A 19,764-nucleotide genomic window follows, 5' to 3' on the forward strand; every position below is an offset into this window, starting at 1 on the left:
AGTTGAAGTCTTGTCTGGCTCACTGACTCACTTAAGAAGCAATCTGCCTGGACAGAATTTGCTGCCACATTGGGAAAAATTGAATTTCTCCCTTTACTACCCGCCCCCACAATGCATTGCTGTTACTTGGTAAAATATTATTATTTCCCCTTGAATCTTGTTTATTTGTGTGATGGATTTTATCTCTAGATAAAGATAAAGTAAGTTTTTACTTAATCCTAGGCAATTGTTTGTTATAAATGAGTTGGCCCCATTATTAGATGAAGGCAAAGGGGACTGTCTGGACACATAGACCTAGACTTAGCTATGAGCCTATATTGAAACTTTCTATCTCTATAGACATACAGAATAGGGCTTCCATAGGGTAATAGAATCTGGAATTGGAAGAGACCTTTGAGATCAACTAATATAGGTCAACATCCTTATTCTGTAGATGAAGAATCCAAGAACCAGTAAAGGGAAATGACATGGCCAAAGTCACAAAAGCAAATAGCATATGCAGAATTTAAATCTAGATTCTCAACTCTAAATATAGGGTTTTGCTCACTATATTACAGGGTGATTGAGGTTATTCAGATAATAAAAAGAAGATTTTGCTATGAATCTAGGTGGTCTGACTCTAAAGCTTTCCAATTAGGGCCGATATTCCCTTGTAATTTAGATAGATGTCTTGATGGATGGACAGACAGGGAGACATACTAATTATCAGCAAGTTGGTAGTTTTGGTTTATAATAGTTCTTCGTCTTAATGAATCTGTCACAACTGCATGGGATTGTATTAACATGTAAATCATCTACTACATAAAATAATATACTGGTATTAAATCCTATAATATAAATAAGAAAGAAATATCAAGTGTTAAATATTGATGACTACTGCGAGTAAGGGAGTAGAGCAGCCTGACTTTAGAATCTCTTAGTTCTTGCTGACATTCACAAACATTCAACCTTGTTTCAGGCTAAAGTAATATGAGTATATTAAAAGGCAGTAATATGCCACAATCCATCTGTTCTATTATGAGTTTCCAATACATTAGTAAAACCTTCAGATGTACTCTGTGTGAAAGACAAGAGATAAGCACTGACACAAAGCAAACCTCACACTCTTTAAAATAACTAATTTATATTGTAATTTTCAAATTTTCTGATGACAATTAGTAAAGCAAAAAAAAATCATTTAAAGAGGCTGTTTTCTAGGGAACATAAATAAATGAAGGGTGATAGGAATGGGAAGTGCATCACTGAATGGCATTTGAAACTAAAGAAATGTTTTTAAGGACAATATTGTGTGGCTTACCAAATGTTCTCAAGGAAAGTAGCAACATGTTTGTAATTTTTTCCAGGATGAAATACCTTCCTTGTTGCAATGGGAAGATGTAAGGCCTACTGTCTAACATTTTCTACATTTCCTTTACTTTAAAAAAATATATATCTCCAAATAGTGACATGTAGGTGATTCAATGAAATAATTTCAGTTTAGATGGCCCAGAAATATTTCAGGCTTTTGGCCAAATTATGGAGGGCCCAAAGTTTGTCTTCTTTGTCCTTCAGTTGGTACCATATTGCTTAGATCTTCTCTCTTTTGTCTAGTACTCTCAGGTTTCTCCTCTTCACCACTCAGTCCTTGCCAGCAAACATTCCCAGACCAAAATCCTATGAAAATTCCCCAATTTAGTATTTTATTTGGTCATAGGATTTTGGACAAAAAGAGGATCTTATAGAGATCATCTAGTCTATCTCTTGCTACTTTACAGATGAAGAAACTGAGACACAGAGAAAGGAAGGAACTTGACCAAAGCCAAGTGATCTTTAAAATCCAGTACTTTTCAAATTATGCTGTATTGTCCAAGGGGTCAACTAGCTAATTTTCTGTCTGTGGCCCACAGGAAGTGTCCCAAGTGGTCCAAGTTAAAAGGTAGCTCTGGGAGGTTCAGGAATTGCTGTGATTCAGTTCAGCCAAGGATCACAAGTCTGAAATCTGGTTGCATAATGTCTTCTGGTTTGTAATTAGGCACATCTGTCATAATTCAGAGAGATATTGAAGAGAACCTGGATAAAATGGCCACTAATTTTGCCATTGGAGACAATAATGGACAAGAGAAAGAAATGTCCTTGAATAGTCCCTATAAGAGAAAACTGAAGCCCTCTTGGATATAAAATATTAAATATAAGTAAAATATCATAAAGTATTTGCATGTTTTAAATGAATATTGTACACTGTCAAAATTATTAGCTTTCTTTTGCATCCAATCAAGAAAAATTTCTACCTGATATTATAAATGCTGAGCTACAACTCATCTATAATACTTTAGCATCTTTTTTTTTTTTTACTAAAGCCATAATATAAAAGAAGAAAAAAACCCTTGGTAAATTGGATATTTTAATCTTCAAAGACCTAATTTTAATCAATATCAGTTTGGAAGTTTTAAATGACTTTCCTTTGCTATTGGGTCTACCTATTCCTTTAGTGTCCCCCAAAAGTAATTATCAGAAATATTGATTTCATTCCATACCATTCAATCTTATGTGTTTATAAAATATGAGTCCATTAACATAACACTGAAGGATGTAATTTCATTAAATGAAAATAGCAATGGGAATTTCACATACCACCTGTAAATTTGTTCTAGATTAAATAGCTCTGGAATTTATTGAGCTTGTGTATTTGTGGAGGCAAATGAATGAAGAAAGTATGAGGACAGAAGAGAATGAGGAGAGAAAAAATTTTGAATGAAGTTATCATTTTGATATTAGAATAATTAGTTCACAATGCCATGTGCTATGTTGTGCTCAGAGTATAACTACAGTGCTCGTCTAGTATCTGACATCTTCATGAGGTCAGCTACTCAATAAGTACTAAGTACCTATTCTGTGTCAGGCACTGTACTAAGTACTGGGGATACAAAGAAAGGAGAAGACAGTCCCTGTCCTCCAGGAGGATATATATATATATATATATATATATACACACACACACACACACACACACACACAGAGGACAACAGAGATAAATAGAGAGAAAGCACAGAGAATAGTAAAAAGCTTCTTGTATAAGTTGTAATTTTGGATGACACTTGAAGGAAGCCATGAAAGCATAAGGAAGGAAAGCTAAGTCCTTTTACTCTTTAGAGATTATAATCATTAAATATAGACTATATTATTAAGGTTATATTGGTCAAATATCAATAAAATTGGCTTTAGCAACTATGTGGCATATTGGATAGCCTGTCCAAAGAAACATCCATAGTAAAAGCATCCATGAGTTCTATAATTTGCCTTGGGATGCCAAAATACTTCTGCATGCTGGATCAGAAAACATTCCTGGATAAAACACTTTTTCCTTATGAGAGGGAAAGTGGCTCAGAATGGAATCAGTGAATTCTCCTAGGGTGTAATGTTTTATTTACAAATGACAAATCAATTGATGTATCAATCTACAATCATTTATTAAGTATCTGTCATGTGCTTGGCATTGTACTAGGTGCTGAAAGACTGAAACAATCACCTATTTTTTCAAGTCTCTTCTGCTTCTTTCAGGATTAGGAGATTAATTATAGAAGAACCTTTAGATACTTTATCATTTGAATGATGGAAAAACTTTAATATCTTTGAATTTAATTTGGAAAGTTAAACAAAGTGAGAGAAATTCACATTTTGAGAATTTTCACCTTCAATAGAGTATATAGCCCAAAGTATAATAAGTTTTACAACATGATAAGATACTAAACAGAAAAGTGCTCCTCTCATTTCTCTCATGTAACAGGAAGGATTTAAGTCTTACAGTATATATACTTGTAGAAGTGAAGAAGGGTTTAATTCTGGGAAACTCTTCTCCCTAAATCCTTAAGAATATAAAAAAATTTTAAAGTTTGAATCTATAGGCCTAAAAATTTTAAATAAAAATTATAAATGATAAAAATAAACATTTGTTGAGTGCTTAGATATTCACTGTGACTGAGAGCAGTCTTCTAGCTATTATACTTTATTATACCTATAACAATTTATCTCACTAATTTTACACATGAAGGTAAGTTCCAACCAGTACCTTACATGATTTGAAAATTCTCTCCCTATTAAATAATCAGTGAGTTTATTTACATGAAAGTTCTTTCTGATGCAGACTATGTAACTCCTCTATGCCAATGACTCATGAACTGTTGTGGCCAAAGAAGCCCTCATCCTCAGAGCAGCTAACTTTATTTTTAAAAGAAGGTTTTATTTCTTTCTTTAACATTTAACACTTATGTAGCACTTTATTTGCAAAGTAATTTATAATTTTAAAGTTTTTTGATATTGATATCAAAAGCGTTTCCCAAAAACATCAAAATTAGACATATGTGTGTATATTATAGATACAGTTATATGTGTGTGTATTTTTGTAATATATCACCTATTATATACCAGGCATTATGTCTCTGCCTCCTTGATTCCCTAGTCCGAAGATATGCACACAAAAGGCAGATACAGTTTTGATGTCTTTGGAACAATCAGCTTAGTCCTAAATGCTGTTAAGCATTTTAAAGTACTTTCTTTTTTATTTGGGACATTAGGCTTCTTGTTGATCCCTGACAGCAAAATAAGAATAATGGGTTGAAGTAGCCAATTTAGTTTTGGTGTCAGAAAAATCTTCCTAACAACTGAAATAATCCAAAAGTAGAATAAGCTATCTCAAGAGATGAGTACCCTCTTCATGAGGTCTTCAAGCAAAGGTTGGTGACTGTTTGTTGGGTATACCATTCAGGTGCAGGTAAGATTAGATAACCTTCTATGTCCTTTTAGAATCTGAGATTCTGGGGTCCTTTTTATATTTCTCTTGAGAATTGTATTTGAAATCAGATTTTCTGTTTAGATTTGGTCTTTTCATCAGAAATTATTGAAAGTCCTTTACTTCATTGAAGATCCATCTCTTCCCCTAAAAGATTATGATCAGACTTATTGGGTGATTGATTCTTGGTTGTAATCCAAGCTCCTTTGCCCTCTAAAATATGGTATTCCAAGTCCTCTGATTCTTTATTGTAGTAGCTAAGTCCTGAGTAAACCTGACTGTAGTTCTTTGATACTTGAATTATTCCTTTCTGGCAGCTTGTAGCACATTCTCCTTGACCTTACAGTTCTGGAGTTTAGCTACAATATTTCTTGGAGTCTTTTTTTGGTGGAATCTCTTTTAGGGGGTGATCGGTAGATTCTTTCAATGACCATTTTGCCCTCTGGTTCTAGGATATCAGAGCAGTCTTTTTTTTTTTGGATAATGACTTTCAGATAGTCCATTAATTCTTAAACTGTTTCTCTTGGACCTATTTGTCAAGTTGGCTGTTTTAAATAGATAATTGGCATTTTCTATTTTTTAATTCTTTTTAGTTTAGCTGATTCTTTGATGTCTCACAGAATAATTAACTTCCATTTGCCAATTCTAGTTTTTAATGTATAATTTTCTTCAATTAACATATTTACCTCCTTTACCATTTTGGCTAGTTCTACTTTTGAAGATACTGTTTTCTTCAGTCAGTTTTTGTCATTCCTTTTCTAAGCTGTTGACTCTTTTGTGCATATCTCTTATTTTTTTCCCCAATTTTTCTTCTACCTCTCTTATTTGATTTAAAAAAAAATTTTGAGCTCTTCCAAAAAGGCTTTGGGATTGAGAATAATTCATATCTCCCTTTGAGATTTTGCTTGTAGGCATTTTGTCCTCTTCTGAATTGATCTTCTCTGTCACCACAATGGCTTTCTCTACTCAAGATTCTTTTTTTGTTTCTAGTTTAAATGAGATATTTTGCATTTTTTTTTCATTTTTGAGTGAGTGTTGCTTTTTTATATCTTGATTTCTCATAAAGTCATTAGCTTCCAATGCTCAATTCCAATTTTCAAGGAATTATTTTCCTCAGTGAGCTTTTGTACCTCCTTTTCCAATTTTATTTTTTTTAAGGTATTCTTCTTATTAGCTTTTTGTATTTTTTTCTGTATCACTCTCAGTTCTTTTCCTAATCTTTCCTCTATCTCTCTTACTTGATTTTCAAGATGCATTTTGAGCTCTTCCATAGCCTGAGCTCAATTTTTATTCTTCTTGGAGACTTTAGATGTAGGAGCTTTGACTCTGTTATTTTCTGAGTGTGTGTTTTGCTCTTTCTTGTCACCTTAGCAACTTTCTATGATCAGAAACGGTTTTTGTTGTTTGCTCATTTTTCTAACCTATTACTTAGCTTTTAACTCTGTTAAAGTAGGGCTCTGTTTCTAGGGTGGAGGGTGCACTATCCCAAGCTTTGGGGATTATGCACAGCTGTTTTCAGAAATCTTTCCAGGGACTTGACTACAAGCCCTGGAACTGTTAGAAATGTTCCTGCCCCACTATAGCTGAAAATCTAGTGTGGTAAAGCAATAGAGTTCTACTTTGCTGGCTCTGTGGCCTGGACTAGGATTGTGCATCTGTTGCCACAGATCTTTTCTTTTGACATTCCAAGTACTCTTTGATATCTCTGGGCTGAGAGATCTAGAACCCTCCAATATTGCTGCTGAATTAGAAACTGGGCTGGGTCTGGGACTACACTGGTAACACTCTGCACGGGGACTAGACACTGGACTCCCACCCTGGTGTCACCAGATTTGAGTAAGGAATATTATGAACAGAAACCAGAAAATAGTATCCTCAGTTAGAAAAAGAAACGAAGAAGGTAAAAAGAAAGAAAGGGAACTTTCAAACTTGGTGAATTCAGTGTTTACAGTAGTAGGTCTTAACTAAAAAAAGGAATCCTGCAGAAGATCCTAAAATAAAAACAATAGAGTAAAACTCCCAGTGGTAGCATTGAAGACTGAGCTTTGGTTTTCATCATATGGTTTAATAATGAAAACATGAAAAATGGCTCCCTATTTCCAGAAAAGATCAACATATTAGTCTATTAAAAAAAATGCCAAGGGAGGCTACTCTAGCCTTTCTTTATAAAATAGATTTAGTTTGTTCTTCCTTTAAAATTGAACGCATCTCTCAATTTTAATAGCCTTCGAGCCCAGAAAGAGGAAGCATGAGTTGGATTTTAAATCAGGCCTTCAGTAAAGATCCCACTCAATGACTACATAGTTGTTGCTAGGCTGGCTGCTGTCTTCTGCAGAAGTTTAATGAAAGCAGGACATAGGCCTATGAAACAAGACTCATGATTAAAACACAAGATAGTGAAAAATCATAACCAATGGGAACTGAGAAAGAAATACATAACAGCCTCACCTGCAATCACAGATGTGAGATTAAAAAGTTGAATCAATCAAAATCCGATTCTTTTTGTACAGTAAAACAACTGTTTGGTCATGTATACATATATTGTATTTAATTTATACTCTAACATATTTAACACGTATTGGTCAACCTGCCATCTGGGGGGGGGGAGGAGGGGAAAAATTAGAACAAAAGGTTTGGCAATTGCCAATGTTGTAAAATTACCCATGCATATATCTGGTAAATAAAAACTATTAAAATAATAATAAAAAAATTGAATCAATTAAAATAGTATATCAGGAATCAAAAGAAGCTACAGACATTGATGTGGGGACATGGTTTTTCCTGCTTTTTCTTTTCAGATTATTTCAAAGGGGACTTTCAATGATGAAAATACTGGATAAAATACTGGATAAAAAGAAAGAATTAATTATACTTGTCAAAGTACATGCCATAGTGTGATATAAAATGGATTTAATAGATTCTTCCCTCTGTAACCTGCTGATCTGGCTATGTAGCTTTTGCTGCTAAATATATCTTAATATCTGAGGGACTAAGTCAAAACAAATAGATACAAAATTCTTAGGAATTAAGAGTTTTCATTATCTTGTCTAGAATTGTAATTCTAAGTATGAAGTCAGTCTGTTCTGGTAGATTTGGCTTGGCTTTGAATGAAGGCTTTACCACTCATTGGTGACGCATATAGTGTAGTGGAAAGTGTTGCATTTAGAAAGTTTGAATCCTGGCTCTGTCACTTTAAAACCTGTGTGATCCTGAGCAAATCACTTAACATTTTAGCTTGTATCTCGGTTTCCTCAAGTGTAAAATAAGAGTTAGACTAGATGACTTCTGGGTCTCTTTTGCCTATCAGTCTATGATCTTAAGATTGAGGAAGGCTTAATGGAGAAGAGGTCTGAGATAAATCTTTAAAAATTGGCTGTCTGCATTTTAGCAAGTCAGTTAAATCTTTATAAGCCCCAATTTCCTTTTCTGTGAAATGGATTTGTCCTGCCTTCTTCACAGGGATGTTTTGGAAATAAAATGAAATAACAGATATAAGATACTTTGTAAGCCATAAAGTACCATATCTGTATTCAATACTCAAATGCATTCAGAATTGCATTGATTTGGGAATGACCATTGGTAATGTAGATCACAACCCATTCATTCCTTCCTATTTTGTACAATTCTTGTCCATGTCTTCCTAAATGTTAAACATGGAGGTCTACCTTCCTTATTTTCTGCCAATATCATGAGGGTATTGGTGGAATAGTATGGCTGTGTAATATGTGGCCAGCCCATCTTTTCTTTCTGTTATACATTTTCTGAAAGATATTCCAAACTTCCATTTTACTTAAGATCTCTTTATTGGTTATGTACTGTAGCTTGTTCTTACATGCCATGGCCCTCCCCACTATCCTCTGTGTGATGTTCACTTTCAAATTCTTTGGAGATAGCGTTGTTCCAGGTCTTGCTGTCATATAATATTATTAAAACGTCTCTATTGAAAAGATGGGCCTTTACTGTTTTGGGAAAGCTGGATTCAGTATAAGTGCTTTCTAATTTCTTGAAAGCAATCATAACTCCTCTCCTTTCCCTGTCAACTCTGGATCCAGTGCATTGTCCACTGATATTATCTATTTCAGACATACAAGCCGTGGCTATTCAGATGGATGGTAAAATTTGAGCAATAGAAATTCTTCATCTTGGAGTAGGAAGGGAGCTGTTCCAGACCAGCTGAAGGGGCAAAAGGGTGAATGGGAGGAAGTACTGAGGAAAGAAGTGCACCCTTAGATCTTGGAAATCCCCCCCTGCCTCTCTCATCTAATCTGACAATTTTTTCCACCTTTCTTTTCTTTAGTGATATTTCTATTTCTTCTGCAGAGATCCCAGAGACTGTGATGTTAGGAACTAACTGTGGATAGTTCCACTGTCCATGATGGATAACCTTGACAATGGAGAAAATAATTGATCATAATAATTTTTAAAATATCTTTTTATTGACAAAACATATGCATGGGTAATTTTTCAATTGATCCTTGCAAAACCTTGTGTTCCAACTTTTCCCCTCTTTCCTCCTACCCCCTTCCCCTAGATGGCAGGTAGTCTAATACATGTTAAATATGTTAAAGTATATGTTAAATCCAATGTATGTACACATATTAATACAGTTATCTTACTGCACAAGAAAAATCAGATCTAGAAAGAAAGAAAAAAACCTGAGAAGGAAAATAAAAATGCAACCAAACAATAACAAAGAGTAAAAATGCTATGTTGTGGTCCATATTCATTTCCCATAGTTTTCTCTCTGGGTGTAGCCGATTCTCTTCATTACTGAACATTTGGAACTGGTTTGAATCATCTCATTGTTGAAGAGAGCCACATCCATCAGAGTTTGATCATAATTTAAAAATATTCCCTTCCTTCTGTTTTTGTAGACTTTCTTCCATTTTCATTTTTATGGTTTTTTTGTTGTTGTTGTTCAGTTGGATATCTTGCCTACCTTTATTTAGTTTAGTTTTTACCCTCCACCATTTTTATGCATTATGAGATAATACTTATAATTTTCTATTATCTTTATTCATAAGATTTTACAGATAATTTTCAAGTTAACAAGTATTTATGTACTATGTTCCAGGCATTGTATTTATATTCTAATCTGATGTTGCCTTTGAGAGAAACTTTACTCCATTTGGCAAATGTTTGCTGACTAAAAACTTTTTGAGCTATTTGTTGTTAACAATTCATTATAGTAACTAATTAATTTATTAATTGGTTTAACTTCTTAATGAAATTATTATAGTCAGTGTCAATGTCATTTCTATTGTCCACTTGCCATTTTTGTCTTCAACAATTGTTTAAATAATTGTGGGTATATTATATATAATAATAATAAAAAATTCTCTCATTCCTATTTTTTTCTTATTTATTGTAAATTCTGGTCTTAGCTCTAAGAAGTTTATGGTTTGACTGTGACTCAAACACGACTCATATCTATAATAAATCTGTGGTCTGACTGTTAAAATACAATCAATTTTATTCTTTGTGATTTTGGGGGGATATTTGTCATATACTGTGTCTCCTAATTCCTTCTTATTTAAAAAAAAACTTATTTCTTTTATTATATTATTTATTATTAAAAAACTTATATGTTTAAGATATAAGGGCTTGAACTTTCTATATGATTTACAACCAAAGTGTCAAACTAAGCCCAAACAGATTAAAATGTAATTGGGAAAACTTTGACAAAATAGCAACACACTAATTGTGATAGTTTAAGTTAATATACAGCTTATAGGGATCCATTTCTATTTGAGTTTGACACCAGATTTATAAATCTCTAGCTTCTTTCATTTCTTTCATCTAAATCATATTTTCCTAAATATTTTTCCCCATCCTTTCAACACCTTTGTACTGAAATTATCAATTATCAGTCAAATTATGTGTTAAAGGATATTATCAACATCTTTAGTTACATTGTAATAACAGCTTATATTACCGAAGTACTATATGCTTTACAAAAGTACTTGCTTTATAATAAGTCTTTTAATATAAGTTGTACAAGTATTACTATTCCCATTTTACATATGAATAAATTCAGGCTCAAAGTAACATCCTCACAGTAGAAAGATTACTAAATATCAGAATAAGGGCTTTGCTGCTGAGCTGTTAATATAATACTCTATTGACAAATTATGGTATATAATATGTAAAGCTTAACAGCCACAAATATAATAGCAAAAACATTAATAAAGCCATAAAACAATACAAATAGAGGAGAAATAAAGCAGTAGAACCGTTTTCTAGCTCCACAGAAAAATGGACTTAATCTTCTAAATTCCAGAATTAATAAATGGAGAGGAAACATCTGGCTATTCTTTAGTACATGGGATAAGAAAACTGTCAATCATTTCGGTTTCTTCTCAGAATGGACAGATGTCCAGCAAGGAGATCTACTGGAGTTCCTGGATTCATCCTACCTCTGACTTTTGGCTGATGGCTTCCACCTTATGAAGTTTATCTCTTAGTTTTCCATCCTTCACTGAAGATGACTACTACATTAGCCAGTTAGTTGGTGAGTTGACCTTTTTTAAGTCTCTCTCCAACTCTAATCCAGCATTCATTCAGTCATTAAACTGATTTTCTTAAAGCACTGGATAGATTGTGTTACTCCTCTACTCAAGAAACTCTAGGGGCTACTTATCACCTCCAGGATAAAAGTAAAATACTCTATTTGGCATTCAAAGTCCTTCAAAACCTAGTTCCCTCCTATCTTTTCAATCTTCTCACCTTTCTCCCTATTTGATACTCTTTGATTCAGTAACAGTGATCTTGGTTGTTCCATTCCATTATTCAGCTCTGGATGCTTTTCCTGACTCTCTCTTAAGCCTGAAATGATCTCCCTCCTCATTTCTACCTAGTGATTCTCCCTGACTTTCCCTTAAATCTCAATTAAAATCTCACAGGAAGATTTTCCCGACATCCCTGAGTTCTGGTGAATTCTGTTAATTATGTCCTGTTTATCCTTTATTTGGCTTATTTATATATGTTTGCATATTGTTTCCTCTTGGCAATGTAAGTTCATTGAGGGCAGAGACTGTATTCTTTTTTTGTGTGTGTTCCAGTGCTTAGCACAAGTAAGCATTTAATAAATGTTTATTGATTGATCAAACTGCTTAATGTAGTCTGTAATGCTGATTATCTTTTGCTGAGACTGCATCCCATGACCTCAGACTGGACCAGTTTGTCTTCCTGAACATAATTTTTCTTCCCACATGGTTTTGTGTATCTGCTTTCCATGTGGCTCTCTTCTGTTTTCTTTCCTTTCTCAAGTTCATACCTCATTGAGAGTACATATATTTTTCAATAAACCTGACAGAGACCTGGTAATAAACTCTTGTCTTGTGAAATGTCCATTTTCTTACTAATAATTTAAGCTCCATCGATGCAAAAAAGGCTTTGCATAAATTAATTTAATTGATTATGGCAAAAATTTACAGATTAAGGTTGCAGATTAAGTTTTTTTAGACCTTATTTCACTGAGATCTCTTTCAAAGAATGTGAAGGGAATTTGATGCTCTGTTGCTTAGTTAAAAGTTTATTTTTATGATATATTATTAATGGAATGATCACTAGTAGCATGATCTTAGAAAAGCCTGTTCCCTTGTTGTAAATTACACATTTTACCTAGCTCATAAACACATACAATTCTGCAGAAAATTTTTAAAAAATGATAATAAGAGCTTTTCTTAGAAATGTTTGTTGAATTAAATGCTCCAAAGAATGCTGAATCCTGTCCAAAGTCCCTGAAATTCTTTCACCTAAAAGGCCAGACAAGTGACTAAATGTCAGGGGCTCAGTTGTAGATTAGAATTTCCTAAAGTAAGAAAGATTTACCCAAAGAACTACTGAATTAAATTAAGGATGTAACTTATATTGCTTAACACACTGTTGGGATATGAGAAGGCATGGCACTCTTTATGCTAGGTGAAAAACCTATTAAAGTTGAACCTTTTATCAGTATTCATAGGATCACAGATTTATAGCCCAAAGGGACCTTAGAATGGCCATTTGGTCCAACCTCTACATTTTATAGATGAAGAAGCAGGTTCAGAGAATTAAAACAAACAAACAAACAAACAAACAAACAAAAAAAAAAAAAAAAAAAAAAAAAACTTGCTCAAGGTCACACAGGAAGTGAGTGGTAGAGCAGAGATTAAAACCTTCAATGCCAAATCCAGTGATCCTTCCATTGAACCATGGGGTATCTTGTTCTGAATTGTAACTAATTAAAATAAAATTCATTCTCTACTTCTTGCAAAATAATGCCAAATGCTCTTACTTCCATCTCACAATCTGTTGAGTTTCTGCTACCAAGTTGAAAATCTGTCCTACTTATAAGCAGGGATTCCTCTTTGCAACCCTTTTCTTAAAAAGAAAAAAAAAAAAAAAAAGCAACAACTCTTACCATCTCCTAGTGATTAAAATGTTATCTTTTTAGCTTTGCAACATGCAAAATGGTAGGTACAGGGCTCAGAGAGAAGTAAAGGTGAGGAAGAAAAGAGATCTGAAGATAGAGGGGCAGCACCAAGAGAAAGTCATTGGACAGAAACAATAATTGCCCATGCTAACTAATAGTCAAGGCCGCTGCTTCCATACTCAAATTCCATCCAGTTTTCTTATCATAGTCCCTTCTCTTTCCACTTGCCCAATCCTGATTCCAAGTCTTATCAACTTAAGCCTCCACTTTTTGGACCGCCTACTAAAGCAGTTTTTTAACACCTTGTTTTTCCTAGTTCTAATTAATTTTGCATAATCTGGCTTTAGTAAGCTTCCTTTTTTTCTTTTCTTTCTTTGCATAATACTTTATATTTTGCTTTCCTCATAACTATCAATTCAAAACCCTTTAAACAGTTTCTCACTACCTATAGGAAAAAATTCCTTAGTACTGATAGTCAAAATTCTGTTCACAAGTTGTCTCTCCTTACTGCTTTGTAATATAAATTCCAAGGGAAATGGTTTACTTACTATCCCACTAAATGTGCTTTGTATTTTTCAGTAAATCATAAAATCACAGAATTTGAGCATATGAAGGAATTCACAATCCATTTAGTCCTATCTATTACAAAAATGAAACCCTACTATAACACAATCAACAAGTAGTTTATATAACCTTTACTTGAATATCTCTAAGTAGAAATTCATGGTAAGGCAGATTGGAAAGCTTTTTCTCAGCATTAAGTAAACCTAAATAGACCTCTTTTTAACTTCTGCAGTTCCTCCTGTTTACATCCTCTGGTATCAAAGAGAAAGTTCAATCTATCTTCCACAAGACTTCAATGACTGGATCATCTTGGGGCCTTCTTTTTTCCACAAAGAACACTCCTAGTTCCTTGCAATGATACTCAATAGACATGGACTCAAGACTATTCCTCCTCTTGGCTGTACTCCTCTACATACCTTTTAAATTACGACTATTCTTTCTAAATTGTGGCACTGACAATTAAACACAATATTCCACTCACTGGTCTATGATCTGACCATAGAGCAGACTACAGAGGGAGTAACATTTTTTTTCTCGGAAGCTCTTTCTTGTCACAGAAAAAGATCTCATTAACATTTTTTAACTACCATTATCATACTGCTGATTCACATTGAGTTTTCAGTTCACTGAAATCTCTAGGCCTTTCCTAGACAAACTATTATCGAACTATGTTCTCTTGAAGGGGGAGGGAAACTGTGTTCCCTTTAAAACATCACTCTGAAACTGAGTTCTCTTTTGATCTCAGGCCCTCCAGGGAAAGCATATCTCCCCAGATAAGTTAAAGTACCTCAATGATCTTTTGAGGATTCAGACCCTTTGATTTCCAAATGGAGATCTGGGCGGGATACCAGTAAGCATCTAGGCCTGGAGACTTTGACTTCCTTTAACCTGAAATCTGATGCCTCTAAGATTCCTTCTTAAAGGACAGTTTCTGAACTCATTCTTTGCAGAAGGTCCAAAGCAGCTGCCAGGACCCTGCCCACTGAGAAGGCATTCTCTTCTCAGTGCCTGCCTCCATTTCCCTAATAGGACTTTGCCACTAAAGAAGTCAGCCTCTTAGCAAAACTGGCTTCCTATCCAACAATAAACTTCCATTTTTGCCACCTAAAACTCTTCATGTTGGTGAATTCTTTCAATTTGAACCTCTGCACCTGATCAAAAGGGGATTTTAACAACTCTCTGACTGCCACTAACAGTAGAAGGCTGAAACTGAGTCAGGCAAGAAAGCACTTAAGGTTAATTAACTATTTGTTGTGAGACAATGGCTGTATTAATATAGTGCACAGCTCTCCTCACCCTCTGTGCTTGCTGCATGTTTGGTGTTGAGATTAGGCAGAGATTGGGGGGGGAGGGAGAGAAGTCAGAGGCACTTGATGGAAGGATGAGGAGAGAAATTCCTGACTCCAGAACCCAGGATACATCATTGGCAAGCCGTGTGGCAGCTTGCCTGCCTCCTTCATTCCTCCCCCTAAAGACCGAGGACTTTGATTTATCCTGACTCTGGCTGACCCCAGGCCCTCCAGGGAGCTAGCCTGGACTTTACAACTAACCTCATCACTCTCATGCCATACTTATGAAGCTGTTGGGTTTTTTTAAGCCACTGGGAAACATTTACATTTACTTTTGATAACTTTTTTCTCAAGCTCAATGCTGTAGCTTGTCAACATTCTATACCCGATCATCCAGTATGTTAGCTATCCCTTTCAACTTTTTTAAAAATCACTTACAAATTAGATGGTTGCAACACGGACAGCATTAACCATATCACTGGTTAAAAATAGTAAGCAGCACCGAACATTCCTCTGGAGGACTCAGGCCAAGCTAACATTTTTATATTAAACCCCCCTCACTGTTTCCACCTGTTTACAGTTCTCTAGACTATCCATGCTCACCCAAAACTCATCATCCTTCAAGATCACTTTATCAACCCAGAAATCCACACTTCCTTAGTTCCCTGTCCCTTTCAACCCCCGTCTGCTCCCAAAAGGCTGGAAGTAGAAACTTCTTCCCAGATGCTCCACTTAAGGAGGGTGCCCGGGACAGCCATCTCTTCATTCCGATCCTGGCTCTTCACCCTACCCCTGCCACAGGTAATGCCCTTCCCAACCGCCATCTTTCCAGTTGCTTTTAGCAGGCTGTCTTTCCCTATTAGACAGCCCCGTGAGGGCAGGGACTGACTTTTGCCTTTCTTTGCATTGCTAGCATTTACAATGGCCAGTGTGTAGCAGGAGCTTAACCAGTGTTGTTCAGTGGTTTCAGTTGCATCACTCATCCGAACCCCATTTGGGGTTTTTGGCAAAGCCACTGCAGGGTTTGCCATTTCCTTCTTCAGCTCCTTTTACAAATGTCTGCCTCAGTTAACAGGCCTAAGTGACTTGCCTGGGGTCACACAGCTAGTAGGTGTCTAAAGCCAGATGGGAACTTGTTAGGGAGGCTTCCCCACTCCAAGCCCCGTCTTCTGTGCACTATGGCGCCACCTCACTTCCCCCAATAAATATCAATTGATAGACTGACTTGAGTCTTCTAGGCATCTGTGTCATCTGTGCATCTAGGCATCTGTGTCTTCTAGGCATCTAGTCAATCTGTGTTCCCACTGTCTAGTCCACGTCACCATCTTCTTCACAAGAGTGGTATGAAATATTTATCAAATGCTAAAATATATGTAAATTTTTCGTATGGTATTCTACTTATCTCTTAGTAAACAAGATGACTATGGAGTGAATCTCCATTCTTAGGAGGAAGGAATTTGTGTCCAAAGGAGAACTAGAGATCATTACTGATCACAAAATAGAAAATTTTGATTATATCAAATTAAAAAGGTTTTGCACAAACAAAACTAATGCAAACAAGACTAGAAGGGAAATAACAAATTGGGAAAACATTTTTACAGTTAAAGGTTCTGATCTCCAAAATATACAGAGAAGTGACTTTAATTTATAAGAAATCAAACCATTCTCCAATGGATAAATGGTCAAAGGATATGAACAGACAATTTTCAGATGATGAAATTAAAACTATTTCCACTCATATGAAAGAGTGTTCCAAATCACTATCGATCAGAGAAATGCAAATTAAGACAACTCTGAGATACCATTACACACCTGTCAGATTGGCTAAGATGGTAGGAACTAATAACGATGAATGTTGGAGGGGCTGTGGGAAAACTGGGACACTGATACATTGTTGGTGGAGTTGTGAAAGAATCCAGCCATTCTGGAGAGCAATCTGGAATTATGCCCAAAAAGTTATCAAAATGTGCACACCCTTTGACCCAGCAGTGCTACTACTGGGCTTATATCCAAAAGAAATACTAAAGAGGGGAAAGGGACCTGTATGTGCCAAAATATTTGTGGCAGCCCTTTTTGTAGTGGCTAGAAACTGGAAGATGAATGGATGTCCATCAATTGGAGAATGGTTGGGTAAATTATGGTATATGAATGTTATGGAATATTATTGTTCTGTAAGAAATGATCAGCAGGATGAATACAGAGAGGCTTGGAGAGACTTACATCAACTGATGCTGAGTGAAACGAGCAGAACTAGGGGATCATTATACACTTCAACAATGATACTGTATGAGGATGTATGCTGATGGAAGTGGATTTCTTCAACATAGAGAAGAGCTAATCCAATTCCAATTGATCAATGATGGACAGAATCAGCTACACCCAGAAAAGGAACACTGGCGAATGAGTGTAAACTGCTAGCATTTTTTTTGTTTTTCTTCCCAGATTATTTTTACCTTCCGAATCCAATTCTTCCTTTGCAACAACAACAACAACAAAATTCGGTTCTGCATATATATATTGTACCTAGGATATACTATAAGATATTTAATATGTATGGGAATGCCTGCCATCTAGGAGAGGGGGTGGAGGGAAGGAGGGGAAAAATTTGGAATAGAAGGGAGTACAAGGGATAATGTAAAAAAAAAATAAATTACCTATGCATATGTACTGTCAAAAAAAAAGTTATAATTATAAAATTAATTAAAAAAAAGAATCTCCATTCTTTAATCACCTTTTGCATTTTTCTAAAGTCTTTGAAATATCACTCAATTTATCATATGTGGCAAATATTTCAGCTGTCCATCTAGCTCACTTGATCCCAATTCATCATGAGCCATGGTTTTTCTCCTTACTGTTTTTTCCTTATCTTGGCTATCAACTTGCTGTTACAGAAACTGTATGTGATAGAGCGCTAGATCTTAAACTTGGGGAGACCTGAATTCAAGGCCTTTCTCTGATACAAACTTATTGTGTGAATCTGAGTAACATATCTAACTTCTCAGGGATCAATGGAAACTACCTAATATTCTAAAGTTATAGGAAAAAGGTATTAGTAGAGGGACTTTCCTCATCCTATGGTCCTCCAGACAAATGAAATCACAAGCCCAAACTCTCCATGATACTTTGAGCTGGTCTATGGAACTCCACCCCCCTCCTTTTTAAATCAGTTTCAGCCCACAAGAGATTAGATAACTCACAGATGATTTTTAGTGCTATTTAAGTGGAATCATTAGCACAGAATGTTAAAATATTTCCTATTTTAAAATATTTTTATTAGAATTTAAAGTGGACATAATTTTAATCACCAGAGTGATTACAAAAAGTAATTTATATAATTGATAAAAATTTTGGGAAAGTTTTTTCCACTAATATCTCCAGTAAATCACAAATTTTTGAAACTTAAAACTAGAAAACAAAATTAAATTATTACAAACACCTTATCCATCAAAGGAAGCCTATAGAGGTTTATGCATTTATTGAATTGATATCTTTGTCTTAAAATCATGAATTTTCATAGTAAATGGGGAAAAAAGAAGTAAGGAGAGGAAGGGGCATATGAATACATAAACCATTTAGCATTTTCTATTGCAATGGCTCCTTCAAATGAGACACAACTTTTCACCCATTCTCTTTTACAAGGTCATGACACAATAGTTACAAGAAAGAGGCAAGCCTTAGAATGCTGGCCCTAGAGCCAGGAAGATCTGAGTTCAAATTTGACCACAGATTGGCTGCATGACCTTGGGCAAATCACTTAACTTTATCTCAATTTCTCACCTGTAAAGGAGCTGGAGAAGGAACCTTTGCCAAGAAAATCCCAAATAGGGTCATAAAGAGTTGAATAAAATAGAAAAACAAAAACAAAACCAGAACAAACAAGGAGGGTTCTTAAAGGACAATAGTTCTATTTCTTATATTCAGGCTTCAAAGTTCCATAGAATCTCTCTAGGGATTTTGAGTATTATAATTATTACCTTCCCACTCACACCCCAACAGAGCAAAGCAATATTCAAATATGTAGAGAAGGTAGCCTGCACATAGAAAAATTCTTTGACAAAAATTCCAGGATATGTAGTATAAATATATTAGAATAATAACTCATTAAAGACTCATTTATAAAATTCTTTTAATGGTTTCACATCAACAATAAAGAAAGATAATAAATTCTGAGAATTCAAACTGCAAATCAGTGGTGAGGACTGTAATTCTCAGGGGGCATTTTTCATGTAATTGAAAGATTCCTTTAAAAAAGAAAGAAAGAAAGAAAACCCCACCAATTAAGTTTTATATTCAGGCCAAGGAAATTTGCAAATATATACACATTAATCAAACAATGTGGTGAAGATTCTGTTTGATATCTTTAGTCCCTTTCAACAGAGACTCTTTAAACATATTACTACAATGTGTTTTCTTCATTTTATAAATGGAAAAAAATAAGCTCTGTCATTACTGAAACTGGGAGCAGTTTCAAATGTCTTAATTTTCTGCAAAAAACTTTATAATTTCTCCAGCATACAAAGAATTTGCTTCACTGGCAATATTTGTATTTGGGGGAGGAGGGAAGGAAAGAAAGGGAGGAGGATAAGAGGTAGGGAGAGGAAGGGAAAGGGGAGGGGAAGAAGGAGAGGTGTGGAAAAAGAGAGAAAGAGAGAGGAAGGGAGGGAGGGAGGGAAGGAGCAAGGGAAGGAAAGGAGAAGAGGGGAAGGAAAGGAGGGGGATTGTAAAGCATA

The 19,764-nt window shown here is 35.0% G+C and overlaps 1 protein-coding gene across 3 annotated transcripts in view; it reads right to left on the bottom strand.

Annotated features, from left to right (window-relative positions):
- LYRM4 (LYR motif containing 4) overlaps window positions 1-19,764 on the bottom strand; it is a 208,880-nt gene that overhangs the window by 46,873 nt on the left and 142,243 nt on the right. The window lies entirely within an intron of this gene.

Source organism: Sminthopsis crassicaudata, chromosome 1 (assembly GCF_048593235.1).
Source record: "Sminthopsis crassicaudata isolate SCR6 chromosome 1, ASM4859323v1, whole genome shotgun sequence".
Lineage (NCBI taxonomy): Eukaryota > Metazoa > Chordata > Mammalia > Dasyuromorphia > Dasyuridae > Sminthopsis > Sminthopsis crassicaudata.